The 8,563-nt window shown below is 35.2% G+C and overlaps 1 long non-coding RNA gene across 1 annotated transcript; it reads left to right on the top strand.

Moving 5' to 3' along the window:
- Nucleotides 1–5,745: 5,745 nt before the first annotated feature.
- LOC127173905 (uncharacterized) lies at nucleotides 5,746–8,286 on the top strand. Its single transcript, XR_007828815.1, has 3 exons — nucleotides 5,746–5,931; nucleotides 6,460–6,486; nucleotides 7,509–8,286. It is a non-coding gene; the product is annotated as an uncharacterized LOC127173905 (long non-coding RNA).
- Nucleotides 8,287–8,563: the final 277 nt, after the last annotated feature.

Here is an 8,563-nt window from a genome sequence, read left to right as displayed (position 1 = left end):
GTAGCCTGATTTAAAAAATGATTTCTAGACCTGAAGAAGTCACCTATTATATTATTAATGTTTTTATGGCTAATTCTATGGTAATTTTATGGCTCCGTGGGTATTTTTATAATGAGTTTACGTTTTATGGCAATATTTTATTGGTCGTAAATTGTGATTAGACAAGTCATGAGCCCTTAGAATATTGTTGTGGACAATGGGGGGCCTTGGAGATAAATTTTGAGAGCCACTTAAGGAAATAGTTTATCCAAAACCGAAAATGTTTTCATTAATTACTCACCCTCATGTTGTTCTAAACCTGTAAGACCTTCATTCATCTTCAAAATACAAATTAAGATATTTTTGATGAAATCTGAGAGCTTTCTGACCCTGCATAGTCAGCAACATAACTAGTCTCACAAAGCCAGACCTTCAGACTGATGGCAGAAGGTCTGGAAACCTTGGCCGCTTTGAATGGCCACCCAAAAGGCATTTGACTGACAGGTAAAGCTACCAGTCACGTTTCGTTTTGTGCCACGTCATGTTTAGGGGTGTGGAAATCTCGCCACAATAACAGACGGGTGTGTAAAATGCTTTTTTTATTTCTGTATTCCATGGCTTCCATAGACTGTCACTTTATGCCACCAGATAGGCTCCTCCCACAAAAATTACTGTTTGCACCGAAATTGGTCTGTATGTACAATGTGTTCATTCCAAACTGAATTGTTTGGATGGTTTATGCAAATGATTCAAATGGTTCAAGTAAATGGATTCAAAACAATGAGTCACTGATTTGAGTCCTTGTGCAGTGTTTTGTATTTAATTGCTGATGTTCATTACTGTTTTTCACTCATTTGGGTGGTTTTTAGTTTTATTAGTTGTATTTGGTATGAATTCAAGTTTACTGCTGTAACCTAATTGTTTATTCCTTTAAAACCCCTTCATGTTTTGATCCTAGAAAAATACAGGATTGAAAATCAACTAATATTAGAGAGAAACCATTAAAATAATATGTATAAGATGGCAAAATTATACAAAACCTTAAAGCCAAACCCTTACCCAAACTCTGAATCTGTAATAGCGGTAAAAGATCATTTGTATAAAAAAAAATGGTTTATGATATACAAATACTGTGGCCTCAAATTAAGAATTTGTTTCTTTGTTTTAGTTACATGGTGGCATTTCTTTATTTAAAAAATAAATAAGTAAATAAATTGTGGACATACATTTTTATTCCATACCATATATGGATCTCAGTGTCTTTATAGAACATGCATTACAAATATGGAAAAATAAAAAACTTGTACCATTTCATACAAGTCATACAATATCAAACGATTTGCCACCTTGTGTGAACTGTTTGCTGTATATATATATATATAAATAAACAAAGTTGGTGCTGATAACCTTGTGGGCAATGTGCCGATATATGGCACAGTTACGCTTATGGTGTCCCGAGTTCTAATCCCGTCTTGTGGACCTTTTCCGATCCTGTCCCTCTCTCTCCCACTTATCTCAACTGTCCTATCAGGAAAAATTATATTGCTCCTTCAGTATAATTTGATACAGTACTTTTTGATTGTAGCTAGTAGTGTAGCAAACTAAAGATAAATGACTAGCTTGGTTGTAGTTTATCTACCTTAATGTATGAGTAGCTTGTTTCTTGACTGCCTAGACTTTTAGAATAGCTTGGGAAGGGAACAAGCTTTATGAACAGGAAGTGAGATTAGAGCACAATGGCACAGCAGCCCTTCACCCAGGTTGGCAGACAGACAAAGAGTAAGTAAGACGGCGATAGAATGAGACGGAAGTGCGAGAAAGAAAAACGATTCTTCTCGCTGTGGTTTTGTCAGGGCCTCTAGCAACCCATTAGATAATTGGTGTTGTGGGCTCTGTTGTTTCTGTCTCTCTGTTCTTGAGACAGTGCTGTGGAAGATACAGGGGCCAGAAGGGCGGAGAGGGTCTGAGGCATGCCGAGGCCACACATAACCTCCTCAGGGGCCATGCTGCTGTTTGAAGTTGAGAGCAAGAAACAGCAGCATGGATCAGAGGTAGGTGGAGTTACTGCTTTATCTCGGCATGACACTTTATCCAGGGCGATGGAGAATGCTGACATTTCTAGGTAAACCTCCTTCTGACAGTGAAACATCTGAAACGGTTGTCATGCCCTCAGAACGTTTCCCATGAAATGCTTTTGAGTGTGTGTGAGGGGGAGTTTATCCATTCACTTGTTTCTCTGCAGTTCTTGTGGTTTTGTTCAATGATGTAGGCTTAATTATAATGAAGTCATTAAATTAAGTGAAGCTAACTGTCATAGTATTAAGTGTACATATAAAATTCATGATATCAGTAAGGTCCATTTTTGTTCTAATGGATATAGGAAACTTTTGTTTTGTGTGCATTTGTGACATTGTGGACCCGAGCCAAGTGTCTTGTCCTTCCCTCTTGCATTGCTTCATTTGCTTAATTGCCTAATTTGCCTATAACTATATTATATTTGCGCTGCACTCTCAAAATGAGTCTAACATTCACTAAACCATTATTATAAACCACCTGTGACCCTGTTGTGCCATCTGCAATGCTAATTTGATTGCTTTTCTGTTCATCTTAGTGGAAAAAAATATATATGGACAGGTTAGATAGCATACTGTATATGGCTGCTTCATTAGCAAATTATTTCTAGCAGTCAAGAAGTTTGCAGCTAGACTAGAAATATAAGCTAGATTCCCACAGTCAGTGAAAACTTGGAAATAACAGGGACTTTAAGAAAGCTATGCAAATTGGTCAAATCTTTGTCATCGGAAAGCCTGTTGTGAATGCACATTTTTGTGTCTAGCTGATGTAAGATTTTTGACCAGAGTAAAAGTTCTTGCTCTAAAGCCAATGTGGTTACATCACATGTGTGTTAATTAAAGGGGTCATCGGATGCTAAGTTCACTTTTACATGTTGTTTGAACATTAATGTGTATTGTCAGTGTATGTATAAATCTACCCTATAATGATAAAAATCCATGCAGTGGTTTTTAATTAATCTGTAAAAATAATATCCCCTTTTTCAAATCGAGCCATTCTCAGATGCCTGTCGTTGTTGCGTCACACCCGCAGAGGTCACTCCCACGATAGTTGATTGACATGAGCGTCTTACCTCAGATCAGCTGCAACAGTCCGCCCTCTTTGTTTCAATGCCGGAGCAGGGATGTAAGTTAGACAAGAATATCTCTGATTGAGCGATTGAGGTGTTGTGTTGCTGGATGTAATAATGAACGTAGTGGTCGTCATTTACTCTAGACATCTGAGCCACTGAAGATGCAGTAGATTACATTTGTTTGTGAAGGGAATGCACCTCCCGATCTACATATATCCATTTTCGTGCAAATCATTCGTGATCCAGCTTCACTTACAGCAGAAGTGAGTATAAGTATTTTTATATGAATCTTTGCAATCGCCTATCCTAATAAAGTGCTAGTTAGCAAGTTTAGCTGCTAAATGCGGCTGAAGTAAACAGGCTCCTCTTTCCACAGAGAGAAGAGAGGGGCGGGGCGAGCAGAGCTCATTTGCATTTAAAGCATCCTCGACCAGAATGAGATGATTTTTGCAGAGCTCATTTTGACAAGGAAAAAGAGCCATTATTTTGATGATGTAAAAAGGTTGCACTCTGTGAGGTACTGGTGCTACCTGTTGCTATTTTTGCCGCAGCACAAATAAAATACTGATATGATGGCACATTTTGGTTGTAATTTTCAGTCGAAGAGTAACAAGAGAAGCAATGTAAGTCTTCACTGGATGAATAAAACTTCCTAAAGACTCACGTCTTTGTTCTCTCCACTTTAGCCCTGATGTTGATGCTTGGCATAATGCCGCAGCCACTGAAGGAGTTTCTCAGCGCTGATTTCACTTGATATCTGACTCCTTGTGGGGAAAATCAGTGGTATGGCATTTGGTTTTTTTAGGGGGTCATCGGATGCTAAATTCACTTTTTCATGTTGTTTGAACATTAATGAGTGTTGGCAGTGTATGTACAAATCTACCCTATAATGATACAAATCCATGCAGTGGTTTTTAATTAATCTGTAAAAATAATATCCCCTTTTTCAAATTGCTGCTCTGGCCGTTCTCAGATGCCGCACCCACAACAGTTGATTGACATGAGCTCTTACTTCAGACCAGCTGTCACAGTCCAGTAACTTTCCATGTTTTGATGCCAGAGCAGGGATGTAAGTTAGACAAGAATATCTCAGTTCGAGTGATTGAGGTGTTGTGTTGTTTGTGAAGTGTTTACGTTTGTTTGTGAAGGAAATGCGCCTCCCATATCCGTTTATGTTCACGCGAATCATTCGTGATCCAGCTTTACTTACAGCAGAAGTGAGTATAAGCAGTTTTTTATGAATCTTTGCGATCGCCTTTCCTTATAACGCGGTAGTTAGGAAGTTTAGTGGCTAAACGCGGCTAAATGCAGCTAATGTAAACAAGACTGTCTTTCCACAGAGAGAAGAGACGGGCGGGGTGAGCAGAGCTCATTTGCATTTAAAGGAACAACCCCTTAGAATGAGGTGATTTTTGCAGAGCTGATTTTGGCAAGGTAAAAAGGGTGTTGTTTTACAAAACCATTGAGAATTTTTAATCAAAGTATATTAGAGACTTTTCATTAAGAACCTAAAGAATCATATCAACTTGTGGAAAATGGGCATCCAATGACCCCTTTAAGCCTGTGCTTATATCCATCGCCACCTTTAAGCTCTTTCAGTAACTGTGGTCATCGTATCAGTATTTTATTTTCCAAGTTGTGTATTTAGAGTAGTGTTGTCATAAAAATAGCAACAGGTAGCACCAGTAGCTCACAGAATGTAAATATTTCACGTCATCTAAATAATGCCCCCCCCCACCATAGTCCGAAATATGCATAAAACCAAGGGGGTTATTATAAGTATTTTGTTGGTTTTCTACTACATATTTCAGTAAGAGACACAATCTACTTTACATTAAGCCATACAAGTTTTAACACCCGGGATTCCCTTTAACCAGTTGAGTTTGAGGGAGATGTTTATTATTGTCTTGTTATCTTAATTTTATGTTGTTACTTTGGTATTACACATGATGTGAACTTGTCTGTACTTGGCAAAACTGAGAGTCCGTTTTAGTACATATTTACCAGAGTTCATGTCAAGTCCAAGTTCATTCGAAATAGTATCAAGTAGCTGATAACAAAAACTAGTGTATACTAATAACAATTTAAAAAAATCACATGCAAATAGAAATCTGTTCTATATATCAGCAACCTTAAAGTGCAAGTGTAGCAGTCAGTCAAGTTTACATTATTTAGTGAAGTTATTTCAGCTTTAATTAAAAAAAAAAAAATACATAAAAACATGGCTAAAGGGATAGTTCACCCAAAAATGAAAATTAGTCCATTATTTACTCACCCTCCTGGGGCACACGCTGTAGATAAAAGTAAACACAGTGCCGGTCACGAATTAGTACAAAACAAGGATTTGTAAATGTTGGAGGGTCTCGATATAAGCCAAGAGGAGACTGGTTTTTATTTTTGGGCGAACTAATCTTTTTAAGTCAAAGGAAACATCTGGCTGTAGGAAAATGTATTCAGAGTTATTCAAAGGTCCTGTGAGGTACAAATATAGGATTTTTCAAGAGGGTCATGTCCTGCTGTCCCTCAAATCTACACTCTTAACCCGGATTTTGTCTAAACCAAAAAATGTAAGCAGTCATTACGTATTCTTTATTGTTTTTTTTAAAAAAAGTTGTCACTGCTAAAAAATAGTAGTTGTTTGCACTATTTAGACAAATAATTGACTACACTGATCAAGTTAAGAAGACATCACTCAGTATGTTACGTTTTTGAAAAGGGGGAGGGGCTTTTTGAAGCAGGTCGCGTGAACAGAGCTGCTTCACTGAAGAGACGCGCCAACGGTTAATCTTTGAAAACAACGTGAATCGGTGAGTTTATAAAGAGTATTATCTGCAGATATCTTTCTGAAAAAAAGTGCTAACCCAAAATATGGACCGATGTTAAACTCTAAAAAGATGACAAAGTGTTAATGTGCAGATAGACGCTTTTTTTTTCTGTCGGTTCATGGTTTAGATATAACGTTAACTTTTAATTCAGCTATTTTTTGTCATTTCATATATCGTAACATTATCCAGAGTGTTTTTGTATGCTCACAGTTTAGCTGCAGCGTGTTTATTTCGTTAACTTAGTTATTTTTTTCTGCTGGTTCGCACTCATGCATGTAACTTACACGTGCTTTCCATGTGGCTAATGCTAGCGTGTGTATTTTTATTTTAAACTAATTGGGAAAAAATGCTACTTTAAGTTTTGCATTAGTGATTTTTTATATAGCTGTTAACTTATCGAAACTTGGAATATACAAGATCATTACTTGGTGCCTAACTTTTACAGTGGAATTTTATCTGCAACTTTTTCTAAACTTTTTCTAAAAGTTTACTTATGCTCTGTTTTCACAGGTCCATGTGAGAAGATGCAGTGGAAGTGTAAGTTTTGTGAATTTATATGTGACAAAGTATCAGAGTATCTAATGCTCATCAAGGCTATATTTACTTAATCAAAAATACAGAAAAAAAAGTGTTTTTACAATTTAATTTTTATTTTATTTTAATATACTATAAAATATAATTTATTTCTGTGATGCAAAGCTTAATTTTCATCAGCTGTTACTCCAGTCTTAAGTGTCACATGATCTTTCAGAAAACATTCTAAATTTATTATGCGAATTATCAATGTTGAACAGTTGTTCCGTCAACTATTTTTGTGGAACCTGTGATTAATTTTTTCAGGATTCTTTGTTCAATAACAAGGTTTAAAAAAAAAAAAAAGTTTTGAATAAATAAAAAGTTTGGGGTCAGTATATTTTTACTTTTTTTTTTTTTTTTTGAAAATTAATACTTTTATTCACCAAGAATGTGTTCACTTAATAAAAAGTGATAGCACAAATTTACATTGTTGGACAAGATTTATATTTTGAATAAATGCAGTTTTTTTTTTTTTTTTTTTTTTTTACCTTGTTATTGAACAAAGAATCCTGAAAAAATAATCACAGGTTCCACAAAAATAGTTGACGGAGCAAGTGTTCAACATTGATAAATCACATAATAAATTTATCATATTAGAATGACTTCTGAAAGATCATGTGACACTTAAGACTGGAGTAACAGCTGAGGAAAATTCACCACAGATATTAATTACATTTTATAGTATATTAAAATTAAAAAAATATTAAATTGTAAAAACATTTTGCAATATTACTGTTTTTTTCTGTATTTTTGATCAAGTAAATATAAGCATTAATTAATAAAAGCATTACAAGTCTTACTGATCCCAAACTTTTGACCGTGTGAGTGATATTTTTTTTTTTTTTTTTTTTTTTTTTTTTTAAACTAACCCTTTTAATGAAGTGTTGAAAAAGCAGTCATAACCAATTCATACATTAGACTATTTGTTTAACATAATTAATAGTTATTTAATGACTAATGTCTTGAATGTGTTCTGTTGTTAGGACTCTGCTGATGATCATGTGTTCCAAGACCTTGACCTTGGAATCCTCCTTGTTGAGCGTGAAGGTGCTGTGTCTCCGTCCTCTCTGCATCTCAATCCAGCCTCATTTAAGATTGTCATCGAGGGAGAAGTTGTGATGAAAAGCATTAAAGACTTGCCAAAGGCTATGTGCCTTCTCTTTGGACTTACATATGCACTTCATCTAAGCTACCCCAAACCAATGAAGAACACATTTCAGTTCATCCAGCAGGTACTTCTAATGTTGGGCCACACTGACTTGAAGCCCAGGTTACATTAAAGAACCAGCTTGCAATTTAATTTTGACAGGAGTGGCTGTTTACTGTTCTTGATGTGCACAATTAATCTCTGAGGTGATTCTCTTGTTCCAAATATCCTGTCATTGCTGTAAGTTAAATTAAACCAGTTAAATTGAAAGAGGTTAAAAGAGAAAGAGGTTAAAAGAGAAAATAAAGAGTTAAATTGTACCAGTTTTCTGTGGTAAAAATGTTTAAAATTCACAGGAGTCATCTTTGTTTCAAAGAGTTGACTCAAGTTTTAATGCTTATCTAGTTTCAATGCATGTTTAGTCATTCAGAGGGATATGGCATATTGTTGAATACTATGTGTTCATGTTACTGTAAGCAATCTGTACAGTTGTTGACTAGCAAATAAGAATTGTATGTCAAAAAAATGTTACTTGTCTTTTGTATGACAAGTTCATACATGGAGGAATACACTGTACTGCTTGTTTTTATGAGCAATAAAAACATTGGAATGCGGTTAGTTTATTTCTTTAACTAGTATTATTTCTTAATTTTAAGGCATTATGTAATATATCATTTATCAATAGAATTAATATTCAATAAGATTTTTTAATATAAATTGTACACCAAAAAAAAAAAATAGTGTGAACTAATGGTTTTCAGTAAAGACTACTAATGCAAACCTGATTTGTCTGTTGCACCCACTAACATTTTTATGTTTACAAAGCTTAACCCGTTTAGTTTTAGATTTGTAAAAACTAATCTTGTTTAGTGCAACGGGTTTCCACGCAAT

Source organism: Labeo rohita, chromosome 12 (assembly GCF_022985175.1).
Source record: "Labeo rohita strain BAU-BD-2019 chromosome 12, IGBB_LRoh.1.0, whole genome shotgun sequence".
Classification (NCBI taxonomy): domain Eukaryota; kingdom Metazoa; phylum Chordata; class Actinopteri; order Cypriniformes; family Cyprinidae; genus Labeo; species Labeo rohita.
The sequence above is the reverse complement of the archived record's forward strand: the minus strand, read 5'-3'. Positions and strand labels throughout refer to the sequence as shown.